Raw genomic sequence first — 18119 nt, 5'->3', positions numbered from 1 at the left:
CAAAGCTGAGCCATGATGACAGACACAACTGAACGTCTGTCCCTCTCATTTTCTCTGTCTATATCTCTGTCTATCTCTGTCAGATTTCCAAAGTAACAATATTTCTTATCAGCACTAATAGAAATCATAGGATATAGAGTCCTCTTTACAAAAAAAAAAAAATTGGAAACTTTTTTTGCTGACTTTCCTCCTTCCTAGAATCTAACTACAATTAGAGAAAAAAAAAAAGTAGCCATACTTTGGTATTCACAGAAGATATTTAAGAATTGGAGGTGAATTTTAAGCAATAAAAATATTATAGTTTTGTTTAATTTTGTTTACTAAAATAGTGCTCCGGGTTTCATTGCTTAAACCTGTCACTTTCTTACCTCCTTTACATTATTGGACATGTCCATGTAACACGTATGTTATTTTTATGTAAAAACATCTCGTGTACAGTCATGAGTACATTCATTAAAGGTGGAAATGCACATTACTCTACATGAAAAACCAGTATTACCCGCTGGAAATGATAGGACAGGACTATAGAACGAAAAACGGTTCTTGAAAGTGGTCATCGTACCTGGAGCTAATTTTGCTGTCGTTTGGATCTACACAATGCGTGCCAATGGAAAGTTGAGCCTATTCAAAGAGAAAATCCACCTGGACAATGCGTAGGCGTGGACATACACATGCACTCACACTCGCAGACACACCCCCACCCCACCCACCTCTGGACTGGAACCGCTGACATCAGCCGGAGGCTGGGGGGCTGCCGTTCCTACACACATTTACTCCGTGAGCTGTTGCACATCAATTTCTCAGCCGCCAGAGCGCAAATCCGCAAATCTCTCTGCTGGGCACGAAAGCCTTTAAAGGGTTTACTTCTGCCTGGGTTTTCTCCCCGGTGTCTTAAACACCTGAGCTGTCCCCACCGCTCAGCAAACGTGCCACGTGCTGGCTGTGTGCAACGCGCTGAGCTCTGCGCTGGGAATTTGGTAGAAGCTCTCCTTTCAGGAAGTTTATGGCTTGTGAGAAATAAAGAAAAGTAAACAGAAAAGGCAGACTGATATGAGATACAAAAAACCTTACATTGTAGTATTTTATGTGGTCCTATAAGAACATGTCCAAGTCACTTGGTGGCACTTGGAGAAGGCCATTCTCACTCAGTTCTAAATTTGATAATGTATAAATCGTAGGCAGAGCCCAGGCCTCAGGCTTAAGTTCCCGACTCCAGGAGATTTTTAAAATATCAGAAAAGGAAACTTAGATATCACAGCCTGAGAAGTATACCAAGCTAAGATGGGTTGTGTGCAGAGTCATTTCCATTAATAGAAGAACCTGGCTTTTTGCACGTAGTATTAAAAATAAAGTTTGCTTAGCAACCTACTATGTATCAGGCATTTAGTTAAGTTCTGCCTTACAACCATTTCCTGCTGCTCCTCGGGCATGAGAGACCAGCGCATTTCCACGCGAGTCTTTGCGCTTTTTCTTTTCCCTTCCTGGCATGTTCTTTTCAGATAGCTACTGAGACAGGTCTGGCCCTTGGCTGATACCCGTGCTTCCTGAAGGGACTGCCACATTGTCCCATCTAAACCACCACTCCCGCGCCCCTCTGTACCCCCGCCCTGATCCATTTTCCTATATAGCATCTACCCCTCCCCCCAACCTTTCGTTTTTGTTTTTGTGTGTTTGGTTATTGCCCGTCTCTCTAGATAAGGCATAAGCTCCACCAGGAGACATGTTTTTGCTGTCACTGCTGTTGCTTTAGTCAATGTGTCCCCAGAACCGGCCACCATTTATCATGTCATATCAAAGGTTCTTAATAAGTATTGCTGATTGAACAAATCAATCTCATTTCATCCTTGCGGCCACTCGCAGGTGTTGAGAAGACTGAGGCTTGGCAGGGCTAAGCAGCTGGCTGTGTGGCTCACGGGTAGTAAATGGACGAGCTGGAATTCATATCCAAGAGAATCTGTGGATTCACGTGACTACACATACCACCTGTGAGGTAGGGGTGGGTCAGACAAAGAGAAGTGTTCAGGTTGAAGAGAGCAAGAACGTACAAAGAATTTTAAAAACTGATGTGCACACAGGCTGTTGGAAGGATGGGTTCAGTCTTGTTGAGAGTGAAAAAAGAAAACTACAGGGAGATCGCAAGGTAAATGGGTAAGTGTGAGTCTCAAACTGCCTCAACATCAGTGGAAAATAGAACAAACAATGACGATAAGCACTAAAGCTATCAATCTTCTAACTGGCAGACCCCAGAATTCTATGCATATCTTCTAAGTCTGGCAAAAGATGGAGGGGAAGTCATTGAATCAGTTCACACAGACCTTTCTGGAATGGTCACCTGCTCCCACTTGGGGTCACACCTGGGCCACGGCTCCAGGCCCTGGCCTGCAGGCATCATCCCAAACTGTCCCTGCTGGAACTGCATTACATCTGTCTTCTTCATTGTGGTAAAATGCTCCTCTTTCTCCTGAGCTTCAGGCCAATTTCAAGTTACGACAAGCAAATTCTCCAAGGACCTTTTCCATCAGATTTTAAGTTCCATCAATTAACCGACTTACCCCCTTTAGTGTGGTAAGTCTCCATGAGCATCCTCTCCTCCTGCTTGGAGAAAGCATTTCCAGTCTTCCTCAGAGACAAACTGAGTGAAATCTCTTTGCTATCAAACACACACAGCCGATCCTACGAGGCCCAAGGCCACTGTCTCCTCACCCACAGGTTCATGGAGTGCAGAACTACCACACAGCCACCACTGCTTCAAATCCCTGAGGTACCATTCTGTTTCAAATTCTCTGTCTTGGCACCTTTTTTCCTTCCAGAGGCACATGGAATGCTATGCAAATTTATATTATCAAGAGGACATCACCTCCCCATATGGTACAAACGTGACGTTACTGGTGACTGCAACATGAACAGTACTAGCAGCAGGCTTCTAAAAGGCAGGGGCATGCATTGTCAAGGGACAGGTCATTTTTCCTGCAGGTGTTAACACCTTCAATTATTCACTTTCTCCAGTTATAAAAATATTTCATCCTACAGTCCTAAAGATAAGGGTCACAGGCTTGAGTCCCAGGCCTAAAGGGAGACTATAATAGATGGGCTGCTGTCACAACATGGAAAGAGAATGGGGTTATCTGATTGGTAGAACTACAAAGCAATTTGAGCTTAGTAGATTTCGTTTCATTTCACTGGAACAAACATTTATTGAGTCTGACTGCTCTGGATGCTCTGCTACACACCTTCACATATGTTATCATTTTTTTAGCCCCCAAATAGTAATATGAAGGAGCTATCATTTATTCTACTCTTAGGGAATAAAGCCAAGGCTCAGAAATATTAAATAATTTTCCCAAAGGGAAGAACTGGAATTTAAACTCACAACTTCTGATGCCACGTACGAAAATTTTGTCACCAGGTAGATTCTAGTGTCTTTTCACATGAGAAAGAAGACACAAATATTTTTTCTTGGATATTTGCAGAGGTTCATAACTCACCCTTACTCCTTAGAAGAGTTCTTTTAATTGGAAACCCGCTATATATCCCAACACACATCCGTATCCCAAATTGGTCTTTCTTCTCTGTTACAAGTGGTTATTTCTACCTTAACACATTTTTCCAGTCTTTAAGCATAGACACCTGGAACTACTCTTTGATTCCAACTTTTTCAATCTACTAACAAATTCTATTTACTTTTCTTTAAAATTGGCATTTTAACAATATTTCTTCCAATTCATGAACACAGGATGCCTTTCCATTTATTTCTGTCTCCTTTCATTGCTTTCATCCAAAAAAAGATATACAAATGACCAAGTAATGAAAACATGCTCAAAATCACTAATCCCAGGAAATGCAAACCAAAACCACAGTGAGATAACACCTCTCACCTGTTTGAATGAGTAATATCAAAAAAAAAGTAAAGAAGAGTGTTGGCAGAGGGGTGGGGAAATGGACCTTTTGCACACCGCTTGCGGGAATGTAGAAGGATGCAGCCACTATGGAAAACAGTATGGAGGTGCCTCGGAAAATTAAAGCTAGAACTACCTTATGATCTAGAAATCCCACTTCCAGGCATATGCATACCCCAAAGAAATGAAAACAGCATCTCAAAGAAATACTTGCGCCCCCAGGTTTATTGCAGTATTATTCACAATGGCTAAAGTGTAGAAACATCCCAATGTTCATCCACAGAGAAAGGATCACTTTCTGGTTTGACTCCATTCCTCACTTCCACATGTCACTACTATCATGCCTCTTACTTGCTTTTCCTGATCCAGCGTAATCTGACCTTTACAATCTCTACAGTCCCATTTCCCTGCTGCCCTTCGATCCATATCCTTTCCAGTTAAACAAGTTCTAAGCCTCTCTTACATGGTCATTTCAACCCAGGTATCTTTGTTTCCATTCTTCTCTTTCTTTTCCCATTCCAGCTATATAAATGCCATCCATGTTGTAAAAATTCAGCTCAAGTCCTATGTCTCTCATGATTTATTAATTTGCACTGCTTTCTCCATTTCTGCCATCATGCTGTGCTTAAAAAAAAGTCACTGCCAGTCAGTTTAGGATAAAATGGTTTGCTTTTTCTTTTCTTTGGGTATGTGAGCATATTTGTTATCGCTCTTCAATTAAATGATAAATTTCTTTATAGCCAGAAGTGTGTTAGATACTTTCTGGGATCCCTGCAGTGCTTTGAACCATATGCGTTGATGGAGTAGTTCAACAAAGTCACTTATCATCAACCCAAAGCTGAACTTGGTCTCTTTGCTAGAATAATGCATTTCCCATTGCTTAGGAGACTTGGTAAAAATAAGTGATGAAGTTGCTTATGGTACATGGAGAAAGTGAAATGCAGAGAATGGTAAAGAGAACAGTAATGGAAAAGACATTTTGCTGCCCACTTCCTCGAAACATATTTCATCTAAGTCAGCCCAGTCTTTTTGTTCTTGAGGGAGGTCAGGTGCTATGTGAAGGGAAGCCACTTGACCATGAATTCCCGAGGACAGGTCATGCCGCACAGAGCACTTGAAATTGAAGAAAATAAGGTCAGGTCCCCATGAAATGGGTGAAGCACTGAATGGTAGACCTGCGGATCGTTGAAGGGAAAGCTCAAAGCACACCCCAAATCCTTACCATTTCTCTCTCAATCTTCACTCTGCTAATTCCACTTTGAGGCCAAGGTCAAAAGATAGAATGAGAGCTTTTGTTTTAAAAATCATCATATTTCTTCTGTGTTTGTAACCTGTTGTTATGGAAAATTTCAAACATATCCCAAGAAGAAGAAGGCGGAAAATAAAAGCAACCACACGTGCCCCTCACTCAGGCGGCCGTTACCAACTCACAGCCATTCTTCTTACTTCTCCTCCTCCTAACTCTCCACCCAGATTGTTTCCACACGAATTCTTGACATTGTATAATTTTTAATATATTTCAGTAGGTATCTCTAAATGGCAAGCACTTCCCTTACAAAAAATGTTATATTTTCATTAAACACACTAATATACACAAAAAAGACATTTTCTTAATGCCATCAAATAGACAAAGTTCACATTTTCCAAACTGCGTTGATTTTTACCATTTTGTGTATTTGAATCACGTTCAACACAAGGCCCACGCATTGGATTGATTAAGATGTCACTTATATTAATGTATAGCTTCCTAGCTCCGTTTTGTGTTGTTGTTTTTTTTTCATTGAAATTGTTTCTTTGCGATCATTTACATGTATCCATAAGTTTCCCACGGTGATTTCACTGATTCTGTTCCCTGGCTCTTCCATTTCCTCTCATTCAACAGATTTGGTACTTGAATGTTTCTGCTGGCCTTTTTTTTTTCTTTCCTTTTTTTGGGGGGTGGGGGGTGGTGAAAAACTTCTTCATAGGTGGTGTTATTACCTCTAAAAATAGACTCTAACTGCCTGATTTTCTTTTCATAATGTTAGCAGCACTGATGAACATTGCCTGAATCAATTAATTTCTTCTTAAGGAATGGAAAATGATGATAGGCTAATTTTGTCATCCTCTACTTGTTAATGAGAATACTTTTAGAAATAGACATTTCCCCTCATCAACTACACCAAGCCAATAGTTTTATTAGCAAAAGTTAGATAGTCAATTCGTTCCATTTATTTGTCCACTTCTAAATAAATTGCTCCCCTTGTGTCTCCAATGATGATCAAAGAGAGATTTTAAAAGTACCATTATAAACTCATGAATTTAAATATATTTAATGTATTTCAAGCTATTCTAGTTATTACCCTTACGTCTGCAAGGATGAACAGGAGCTTGTTCCAGTTGGTTTTTGCACGTGATGGGAGCCACCTTGCCCAGAAATGCCTTGGAATTTATGCACCATGCCAGTAAGGTTTGTCTATTGCCAATGACTAAGGCACAATAGCTTAGGACCCTTGCCTCCATCTAGGTGAGGCAACCTCTCTGTGGTGCAATTCATGCTCCTTTCAGGTACTCCCTAGAGTCAGGCTAAGGCACGGCTTCCCAGGAAATTGCCTCCTTGCCTGGCTCCCTCCCCTGTGCTCTTCTCTTTTCCTTACTCTCTTGACTTTTTCCTGAATAAATCCTCAATCAATCACTTGGAAACCATTTCCCATTTCATGAACCCAACATCAAATCATATTATTTGCAGTGGTTTGGGTATTATTCCTCTGAGTCTATTGTGTTTCTATGTGTCCATATATGTGAGTGAATAATTTTGTGATATTCAAGCTCTGACATTCCCAGTTTTGAAATAAGATTCTTGAGACAGGGGAATTAAATATAGATGTAAGGTAGTAGAGCTTTCAAAAAACTTTCTTTGTATCTAAATTTTAATTCGAAATTCATCTTTATGGGATTTTTAAAAAATTTATAACATATGTCCTACCTCTGTCCATTGAAAACACCTAGAAATTATGACAGATCGAGTGAGGAACAGCTCAGATGGTCTTGAAAATACTGTTTCCCACTAAAAGTAACCAGGGCTTCTTGAAGTTATGGTTGAATCTAAGTCCCTGGCAGGAAATTCATAAAACGAGCCTGAGGCATCATGTCACAACACATAGCAAAGCCATTATCAAACACAACTAAGCTTTCACTGGCCGAAGATGGGGTAATTTATAAGAATAACAACTGTAATAAACTGAAACATACTAAAGATGCTCAAATTCATGAGTTAATCATTCTGAAGGAAAAAACAACAAAGGAAACCAATTGTTCACGAGTACGAAATATTAGGGAATTCTGTTCAATTAAAGATAGAAATGACTGACTCTCTTAAAATAGATTATAGTTTTTGCAAAGATAAAAATGTTCTATTATAAATTACTACCTAATTTCCTTGCCTAATTTCTTAGTCAATTTTCAAAAGCCCTTTCCTTTTAATTTCTGAGATTATCTAACTCAATTTGTTAAAAAAGAAAAATGCAAGCACATTGTTAATTTATAACTATAACACAGTTAATAAAAATGAATTTTATTCGGTGTCCCCATTGACCATATTCCTAATATTTAAGGAAACAAAGTATCATTTTTGAATAATTGAATATTTGAATAACCTTGGAGATGATAAGCCAGTAGTTCATTTTACAGATCAAGCGTCTGAGGCCTTTCCCTCTCTTTCTAAGCGATCATCCACACAACAACGTTAGGAGAACCTTCCATCAGAGTTCAATGTTGGCTCTGAAGGACATTGCACGTGGGAAGTCTGTTCCTCCCTTTACCCCACATGACAGATCTGCTTTGATGATCACTACTACAACCTAAGTTCTTGTCCTAGCTTTGGGTGTGTTGGAAAGATATTTTATTTTCCTTCCGCTTATGCATTGATAGGCTTTTCTTTTGCAATTATTTTCATGCCTCATATCTGTTACAATGAGGAAGTTACTGTGGTGGAATGCGGACGCACAAACCCTTGGCCAGGCCTGTTTGTGGCCGTGTTGGGGAGAGGAGGGGTCGCTAACCAAGGGAGAAGGAAGTAGGCAGAGTGCTTACCATGGAAGCAGTCTTAGAGAGAGCTGCCAGAGTATTCTAGAGACGAGTGCGGCCCGGGCAGGCTGGGGCCAAGCGACTGGTCCTTGGTTACAAGTTCACAGATGATTGACACTGAGGCTATCCTCATGCCTGTTGGATGAATGAACACATGAGCATTACAGGCAGGACAGGCACAGGGATGGAAAGGTGAAACACATAACTCTTCTCTCCCTGCAAAGGCAAAAACACATAGGGAATTCAACCAATAAATGGCCCTGGATCTCTTACGTATAATTAATTGAGCTAAAAATGAGAAAGCCCTTTATCATCTCAGATATGGTAGGCAAATCTTAAATAATTTATAACAGAAGCATAATCAAGCAATTAGCTATTGTTAAGAGATTACAGTGTTTTCTATGAGAGGACTACTGTTGCCCTGGCTGGTTTAGCTCAGTGGATTGAGCGTCGGCCTGCGAGCTAAGTGTCGCTGGTTCGATCTTCCAGTCAGGGTACATCAGAGAAGGAAAACTCTGACTCCAAAAAACCTCCGCTGCCTTGCGGCATACCTCTTCAGGGGAAAGGCTAAGGGAGTAAACCCCGACAGAAAATCCGGAGCCGGAGTCCCTAAGGCGGTTCGACGTTGTAGTCAACACCGGCAACTCCTGCGGCGCACCTGAACCCAAGCTGTATTGACTCCGTCTTTCCCTTGGATCCTTCAGCTGCGAAGAGAGGGGGGGTCTGCTGCATGGGCAACAGCTGGCCCTCCATATCACGCTGCCCAGGCTCTGTAGCTTCAGCGTCATCGCAAGATGTCGATTCAACACGGGAGGAGACAGATACCATGTCACTCCCGAGTCGGACTGCACAGCCATTCTCGGCCGTGCAGATAGACTCTTAAGAAGCTACACCATCGTCTCTCGAGACGGACGGCTGCCGACGACGACGAATTTATTTGTTTGTTTGTTTATTTTTAGAGAGAGGGGAAGGGAGAAAGAGAGGGAGACAAACATCACTGTGTGTGTGGTTGCCTCTCACTTGCGCCCCCAACTAGGGACCTGACGTGCAACCTAGTCATGTGCCCTGACTGGGACTTGAACCAGCGACACTTGGTTCACAGGCCGACGCTCAATCCACTGAGCCACACCAGCCAGGGTGCTCAGACTCTTATTAGGCTGTGCAGTACAATTCTTAATCTCAAAATAAATATGGAAAATATTCACCAAAGGAAATGGTTACGTTAGATCCAACTATAGTGCATTCAATAGGAGTGTTTAAATCCTTTGATTGTTCCGGAGCTTTCTGATGCTCAGTTTCCTCACATATAAAATGGTGTATCATAAAATACGTCTCCTCAAGTTGCCATCGGAGTCAAACAAATAATGTGTACACAGCAGACTCCTCTGTTGTCACAAACTACTTCCCTTCTGCTAGAGCGGCACAGCTGAATAGTTGCAACAGAGACATATGGCCCACAAAGCCTAAAAGATTCATTGTCTGACCCTTTATGGAAAAAAGTTTGTTGACCCCAACCTAAATCAATAATACTAAGTATTTACACTCACCCAGCACCTAAAACTCTGAATTGCTTCCTGTTTAATCTCAGCAAGAATATTGGGCTAAAAGCCAAATAAAAGTTTACTGAATTAATTTAGAGCCTGTATTCGCTTGGATACCACAGTTAGGATTTGAAATGAAGAATCTCAAGGATTGGACAGTCCTTAAAGCCTGCAGGTCCTGGTAAGTAAGCAGTTAGAGATCAGAATTCTACATCCCTTGAATACATTATTTCATCATGGCAATTCCTTACCGAACTATAATTTGAAAAATTAACTCAGTCCCTTGAAGAGCAATTCTGTATCTTAAATAGAACTCATGTTCAAGTACTGGTTATCCATTATATTATGAAATATTCTTTGGGGAATCTATGTTAAAAGGGCATTTTAATCAGCTCTACCTTTTCTATGACAACAAGACTATGTTAGCACGTCAGAAACAATGGATTGGACTTTCATTTATAATGAAGTGGTCTTGCATTCATAATTAGGGACAACCTAGTTTTTTCTGGTAAAAGCTCATACTTCAATTTTTAGTGCAATGAGGACTGTGTTATTCTTCACACTTCCCTGTTGGATTCAGTCCTTGGGAGAGACAGAAGGATGAAGGGCTTGAAAGCAGTGAGCTAGCTGGACCTGAGGCTTCTCCTCCCATCAGAAACTCTACCGAAATGCCCAAAGGCTGTCAGAAGCTGGCTGCTGGCAAACTGGCTTTTTCTCCACCTACAAAGCTGCCCTTGTATTCATCTCATGCAGAGGCAGCCCAATAATGAGACAGGTCTCTTGCCTGGAGCAAAGCCCCAGAGGTGAACAGCCCATGGGCACCGTTGCCCAGGATTCAGAGACCACAGGCAACCTGCTGATCCATCTGCCCCTGAGTTACGGCCAGCACGTAACAGTTTTCTCTTGGGAGTCCTATTCCTAGGAAATTCAGCTAAATTTTCTGATGAAATTCCCCAGGGTATGTCACATTTCCATATGCATTATGATTCTGGTTTTAGCTTTTTTTTTTTAAATCATTACTTTAATGGTCTTATTATATCTACTATTATAAACCAGCTCAAATCTTTTTAGAAAGCAGAATATAAATAATAAATAAATGAAATAAATAAATCTCTTCTCTTAGCCCAGCATGTGCTATGTAATTTAGAGGACATGAAAAACTGTAATCCCTGCTCTCCAGGAAATGTCAATATCAATTGGAGGATGAGAAATACATTTGTTAAACAACTAGATAATATTTTAGGGCTGTTTATGATTTTTATTGCTCAATTATCTGATACAGACTGTATCTATTATAGAGATTCAGAAAAGGGTGGGATCATCATAAAGAATTGGCAGAGAAAGCTTCATAAAAGGACGAGATACATTCCATTAAATGTCTTCTCTAGCCCAGAGTCCCCAACCAGAGTGCCAAGTAGATACTGATGCCCTCTTCCCCCAGGGTAGCTGGGCGCGGCATAAAGCTGCAAGACAATGTCTGGTGGGGAGCTTTGAAATGCCCACAGTTTTCCCAGTGAGTCACACAAACATTATCATTTTCTTTCTGTGAAAAGGAATCCCGTGATTGGGTCTGGGGAAAATGAAGTCATTTTATTGTATTGATTTCAGTTTCTCATATCTGATTACATTCAGTAAAATTTCCCTTAAACAAAATCCAGCTAATCCAAATCTTTCTGGCTGAACTGTTAGCTTTGCAAACCGTTTTCAAAAATTTACAGTCTCATAAAATCAGTCACTGTGCCTCTTTGCTGGAAGCAATTTTGGCCAACTAAATATTTCATCAGTTCATTCCCTGTGGGTCTTCACTAGTTACTTGTTAGTTGATTGTTGTTTCCATAAAAAATAATCTCTTTCGTTCCCACTACTACATAGGTAAGCTTACTTTCCGCGAGGGTTGACATGTATATATAAAATCTGTATGTGTGTCTGCATCTCAGAATAATATATTATATCACTAAAAAGAGGAAAACACACTTTGATTTTTATCATCAGGCTTCCACCTTTACATTTGCCAGTTCAGTCAAAAGTTCAAGTTCTTCCAGTGAATGAATTTTTAATCATTTTCCTAACGCAAAAACCATCTTTACAATAAAGAACTAAAAGGAAGTGAAAACCAAAATAAACAGGAACCTTTCAAACATTCAGGATAGGAAATGTTAAGAATCTATGATGACAAACATGAGGAAATAATCAACAACAACTTAGAAAAAGAAAATGGAGAAATAAGAAATATGAAATGAAAAAAAAAAAAAAAATCTGCTGCAACAGCGTTCTAAGTCCCAAAGTCTTCATTGGCAAGGAGGAGACTTTGATGTAGCTTCCTAGATTGTCACCTAGACCAGCGGTTCTCAACCTGTAGGTCGCAACCCCTTTGGGGATCGAACGACCCTTTCACAGGGGTCGCCTGAGACCATCGGAAAACACATATATAATTACATATTGTTTTTGTGATTAATCACTATGCTTTAATTATGCTCAATTTGCAACAATGAAAATACATCCTGCATATCAGATATTTACATTATGATTCATAACAGTAGCAAAATTACAGTTATCAAGTAGCAACGAAAATAATTTTATGGTTGGGGGTCACCACGACATGAGGAACTGTATTATAGGGTCACGGCATTAGGAAGGTGAGAACCACTGACCTAGACTATTGGTCAGCCTTTCACACATGCGCCAAAGACCCTTCAGGGGAAGCCAGAAGTCGCTCCCAGCAGAAGGTGCCTGACCAAGCAGTCTCATGCCCTCCTGTGAATGCTTCTGAAGGTCACGCCATATACAAAAGCAGAAGTGCTTTTGTTTCTTTCCTTATTTTAATACACATTTTCTATATTTAAAAAAACAAAACCCCACATACTGTTCTGCAATGAACTCCAACTCCCTATAAGTGAGTTTTCTATATCACTCGAAACCACTTCCAATTTTCAGATCATTTGGGGTTTTTATGCCTGCAATGCTCCCTAGATAAGACATTGTCAGGTTTTTTTTCAGTAAAGGACCGGATGGTAAATGCTTTGGGTGTGTGGCCCGTGCTTCTGTGTTGCAGTTACTCAACTTGATGTTATGGGGAAGCAGATACCACATTGACAAATACACGTGGCTGTGGTCCAATCAAACTTGATTTATGGACACGGACATTCAAATTGCACGTAATTTTCACATGTCACAAAACATTATACTTCTTTTGATTTTTTTCAAAAAAAATTCTTATCTTGTGAGCTGAACAAAAGCAAGATGTTTTGTGTCTGCTAGATGTAGTTTACTGACCCCTGGCTTGGGTCACTGGTTTGTAATTTGTGTCTCATAGACTCTATGAGATTGGGTAGGAGAGGGGAGTTTTGAGCACAGAGTTATTACAAGGAAACTTCAAATGAAGCATTGCCTTTAAATAAATAACCTGTCTCATGTACATGCTATTTTTTTAAATGCATGTGGATACAACTAAAATTAGTAAAATGAAATCATAGTATCTTCAAATGGTTTTAACAAGATAGTCAAACAGATTTTAAGCTACCTATTCCTAAAGACATTTTTTGCTCTGAGTTTTTACACCGAGAATATAGTAGTTCTGGCCGTTAGAACAAAATTAGGCACAATTAGAGAATAAGGATGAATGGAAAAAGAGAGGAAGGAAGAAAGGATTGAAGAGAGGAAGGGAGGGAGGGTATGATGGAGGGAGGGAGGAAGACCTGAACAAAGGAAGCCAAAACGAGACATGAAGAGCATGATCTCATTGGGGAAAAGGTACCAAACAATTAAAAGAGAGAGAGAAACTGGCACTGTTTTCAAGCTCTCACGTGTTTGGAGTGATGATTTCTAACCTTTCCAGGACAGATAAAACCGTAACATTAAAGAGACAAGCTAGTAGAGTCACAAATATCATTAATTTCAAAAGCACAAATTTTAAAGCAAGATCATTTCTTCACGTACATGAAAAATCTGAAAGGGCATCAGCAATGCCAGCCTTTAGGTCACACGCAAACTTCCTTTAAGTTTGAGGAGAAAAATATTAACCAACACAAAGGACTCCAGGTGTCGGAAAGGTTATAGTCATGTTAATAATGTGCTGATAACAAACTAATAGCAGTAATAGGAGTAAAAGCTAACATTTATAAAAGTCCACTTTGGTATCTCATTAGATAGATGCAATTAATTTGGCAAAACTAACAGAGAAAACAGCGCATCTGGATACTCAAGAAAATACAAACATTCACACAGAAAACTAATTATAGATGTTTTTTATTATGGCCACTGAAACTTATTATAACTAAACTGCTAGCCATCCTGAAATCTAGCTGTCAGTAAATATGCTAAAATTTAAATATGTACCAAATGCAATAACATAGCAATTCATCATATTATACAATTTATTATGTTACCTCATAATCAGAACCTAATAACTTAATCTTTAAAAATCTCTAAATATAATTTATACTAACTGCATGATTTCTGTATTTTGAAAGTGTGTGTGTGTGTGTGTGTGTGTGTGTGTGTGTGGTCTCTGTATGTGTGTGTATTGCTGTTTTCAAGCCAATATTTTTGGCAGAGATGTGACTAATGTGATTGTGCATAAATAATTAAAAAGGGTTTGAGCACAAATAATATTTTAAGACACTTAGATCCATAGACTTAATTCTGCACCTTCCATTAAGATTCCTTTGAATATAATAATTCCCCCTTACCTGCAGAGGATATACTCCAAGATGCCCAGTGGGTGATTGAAACTGTGAATGGTACCAAACCCTATGTATACCGTGTTTTTTCCTACACAACATGCCTATGATAAGATTTACTTTATAAATTAGGCACAATAAGAGATTATCAACAATAGGGGAGACTACTGTATAAGGCTGTGGTACACTCAGTGGAGGAGAGGAAGAATTTCTCATTAAAGCAATTTACCTTAAGATATGATAGAGAGGTGGGAGGGATGCTGTCACATTATTTATAAATGTTTCCAGACCCCTGTGAAGAGTTAATAAGTAAACATTACTTTATGTTTTTTTCCCATAGCAGATTGTCTTCTAATAATATAATATATGTATTAGTTTTTATATTCACTGGTTTTGAACTTCTGTAGAAAAGGGCAGAGTTTGTTGGGTTTTTCTTTTTCTTCTTTGCTTCCTTAGCACCTAAAACACCTCACATAAAATGTGCTCAATAAATAATTGTTGAATAAACTAATATATAAACAGAATAATGAGAGTTCAGAGAATTTGAATTTTATAGATACTCTTGAAGTTTCTGGCAGCAATATATATTTTGAATTATTACCTCAAAATAATTGAGATTATTTCATAATCTCAAAATGATTGAGATTTTTTCATAAATACTCATTAAACTGCCTACTGTTTAATTTCTAAATTTTTGTTTGTTTGTTAGTTATATATGCAGGTAGCATAAAGAAGAAAGGAGAAAAAGGTATAAATCAGTTATAGGATATTTTTTCTTTCAATCAAAGCCCACAGGAGAAAGAAAATTGGGATTGATTTTATTATTTTTCTTTTCTTAGTCTAGACATAGAAATATAAACTGTTACATTCTAGCTTTGGGAATTAAGCACAGAAACTTAAACTTTTTAGCAGATACAATAAAATATTTGCTTCAGTGCATTGCATGACTATTTTAGGGGGTCTAAATCTAGACATAGAAGAAAAGAAAAGGAGGTAAAGCCTGCTGGGATTTGGGGCTTGGTATTGTATACTGGGTGGTCAAGGAAGGCTTATTTTGCTAAGGAGGCACTTACGTAAAGACCTGACGATGTGAGAGAATAAATCACGGGCGTATCCGTGGGAATGGTGCTGCAGAGAACGGAAATAACAACAGAGCCAGTGTGGCTGGAGGGGAGGGGCGCGGGGTGAGGGGAAAGGGTTGGAGAAGAGGTCGGGGGCTGCAGGGGCCCAATCAATGTGGGGTTTGAGTTGTGTTCTAAGTGACATGGGAGGTTTGGAGCCGAGAAGTGACATGATCTCCCTTTAGAGGAAGCTGTGTTGGAAATAGAGTCTAAGGCAGCAGAGTAGAAGGGGGGACCCCCATGTCCCCACCACTGTGGTAATCCTAGCCGAGGGTCGTCATGGCTTGGATTGGGAGGCAGCGTAAGTTTTTAATTACGAATACACAGAATGTTTTCAGGCCCACAAAGGATGCAAATCAAAATATGTGCCACCCACAACACTCAATGAAAAATGAACTAACGAACTAAGATTTTCATAGAGGACGCATCCGGTTATGCTGCCTTGGAGTAGACAGATGCAAAACCAGGCCACAGGTGGGCCTTACAGATCAATCATCCCAATTTCTTAAAATAAAATCTAGGCTGTTTTCTGCCTGTAAAAGCCCAAGTTATATGCCTTTAATTTTCTTTGCCAAACTTGCTAAAAGATTTTTTTCCCTTCTCAGCATGCAAGCAAGAGCAGTGCGTATGGATAGTAGCTGCTAACGACAAAGTGGGTCTTTGGACAGAGATTTATTAATTCTAGAGTGCCAAAAGTCCCATAAATAATGGCCATAGGAGCACTAATAAAATTTTAATTTTATTAGAAGGCTTGACCAGTATCAACATTTCCCCTGAGAAGAATTTACATTTACCATCCAATCTAATTATTCCTCTATAGGTCACTGTAAAAGGAATAAGCGTGATGATGGCGGTGGTGTGTGTGTGTGTGTGTGTGTGTGTGTGTGTGTGTGTGTGTGTGTGTGTGTGTGTGTGTGTGTGTGTGTGTGTGTTTAATAACCACCCCTAAGTACTAAAATTACTCCCAAAGTGACGAGCTTTGTTTTTACTATCACAGTAAGCAGACATTACTTTGAAAAGCAACCTACCTTCAATTAAGTATAGTAATTTCTTTTTTTTTTTCAAAGAAACCACCGAAGTGGATGTGTTCTGAAGAACCAGTAGGCTTAATATCCTGAGCCATCAACTGTTTAAATCCCTTTATTTTTCATCTATGCAGCGACTCTAGTGGGGAAAAAAATAAAGCAGGACTGTCAATTCAGCAGCTCTGGTGAAAGCCTTCTCTCTGCTTGTTAATTTCCCAGTGTATGGCTAGGGTCTGTTTTTATCCTGGACTACTTCCCCCTGATCTTAATAAACATGGCTAATATTTATCAAGCATATTTTATATGCCTGGAATTGTCTTAAGACTCCACATAAATTAGCTCATTTGATTATCACAATAATTATGATTTACCCCATTTAACAGGATGAACTACAGCTGAGGAGGTTAAGCAATGTTCCCGAGGTCATTCCCAACACAATGGGCAGAGCGTAAGTGGCCGTGTGAGTGCAGGGACCCCTCAGCCATTATGCAACACTTCCACCAACCTACATTTTTTTTCCTATAATAAATTTCTTTTTTTTTTTTTTGCCGTTCTTGCAAATTATAGCATATCATTCTCTAGGGCCTCATGTCTTCTGTTCAACTTGACCCTTCACCTCTCAAACTCAGTGATAACATCCATCTCCCTTCACTCTAATAGAACAACATTCAGTTTCTCTCATTTTTGGAACCATGATAATTTACTGGTAAGAGAACATATTAATTATCAGCATGTTACTGACAAAGAGCTGTAGGCCTTGAAGAGACTTTATTGTCCTGTTTGTGACCATCTAATCTGACCTGGCAATAAAATTGATAGAGCACAGCCAATCTCAGTTTCTACCATGGTCCATCCAATGAAAACAAAAATGTAAATCATTTGTGACCTGTGGATATCTGCACAAATATGATTTTTCAGCCCCCACCTCTACTCCAGCCATCCCTCTTACCATTATGACGGCTGTTAAGCTTGCTCCATAATGCGTGATATTTATTTGCATCAGGCCTATTTCTCTCTGCACTGGTCTTTCATGGATGAGAATCTAATTACTCTTACAGCCTGTGATTCTCTGGTCTGGCTATGCCAGCTGCTCTGGAGAATCCATGGTGACAGAAAAAGATAATTAAAACCACTGGAGGGAAGGGGAAATAAACAGGATAAGAAGAAAAAGTTATTGTGGAGCACAGGAAGCTGAAAGTCAGATGTTTTAAAGGGAGTGAGTTGGGGATTATCAGGGCCTGCTTTTCAGAGTACTCATTTCTACTTCCTTGTGTGTCTTTTCGGTTCTCACCTACACTTTTTGGCCCAGTGAGAGAAATATGGACTAGGAAGCAGAAAGACTTTCTCTGTCACTCCCTAGACATGTGACCTTAAACAACTTATTTAACTTATCTCGGCCCCAATTTCTTTGTTTATAAAATGGAGATAATCACCCAAACAAAAAATGTTGTTGTAAAGAAGAAATTAAATATAAAGGACCTAAGACAGAGAATAAAACATAGTATATGTAAATGTAAACATATACCTGCTTAGTAGACATGAATGATGGCTCCTCTTCCATGTCCACTCATATGCACCTGATATTTAATATGAACTTAAAATTATCATGCATAAGTTTGGACACATTGTCTAGAGAATAAAATAACTTTTGTTAGGAACAAGTATATATCCATAGACAGAAAAAATGATTTGAAGTATTAGTTGATTTCTTGATTAATAAAGAGAGATAAAAATTAAAGCAGGCCTGAAAATACCACACTTCAAAATAAGAAGTTCTAATATTATTTCAGAA

At 39.3% G+C, this 18119-nt stretch overlaps 1 long non-coding RNA gene across 1 annotated transcript in view; it reads right to left on the bottom strand.

Moving 5' to 3' along the window:
* The window catches only part of LOC149999248 (uncharacterized), a 66939-nt gene that overhangs the window by 27015 nt on the left and 21805 nt on the right, over nucleotides 1-18119 (bottom strand). The window contains exon 3 of the long non-coding RNA XR_016513374.1: nucleotides 7968-8096. This is a non-coding gene — a long non-coding RNA (uncharacterized LOC149999248). The remainder of the gene's footprint in view (nucleotides 1-7967; nucleotides 8097-18119) is intronic.

Source organism: Furipterus horrens, unplaced genomic scaffold (assembly GCF_987537825.1).
Source record: "Furipterus horrens unplaced genomic scaffold, mFurHor1.1.pri manual_scaffold_10, whole genome shotgun sequence".
NCBI classification, from domain to species: Eukaryota; Metazoa; Chordata; class Mammalia; order Chiroptera; family Furipteridae; genus Furipterus; species Furipterus horrens.
This window is presented reverse-complemented; position numbering and strand designations above follow the sequence as displayed.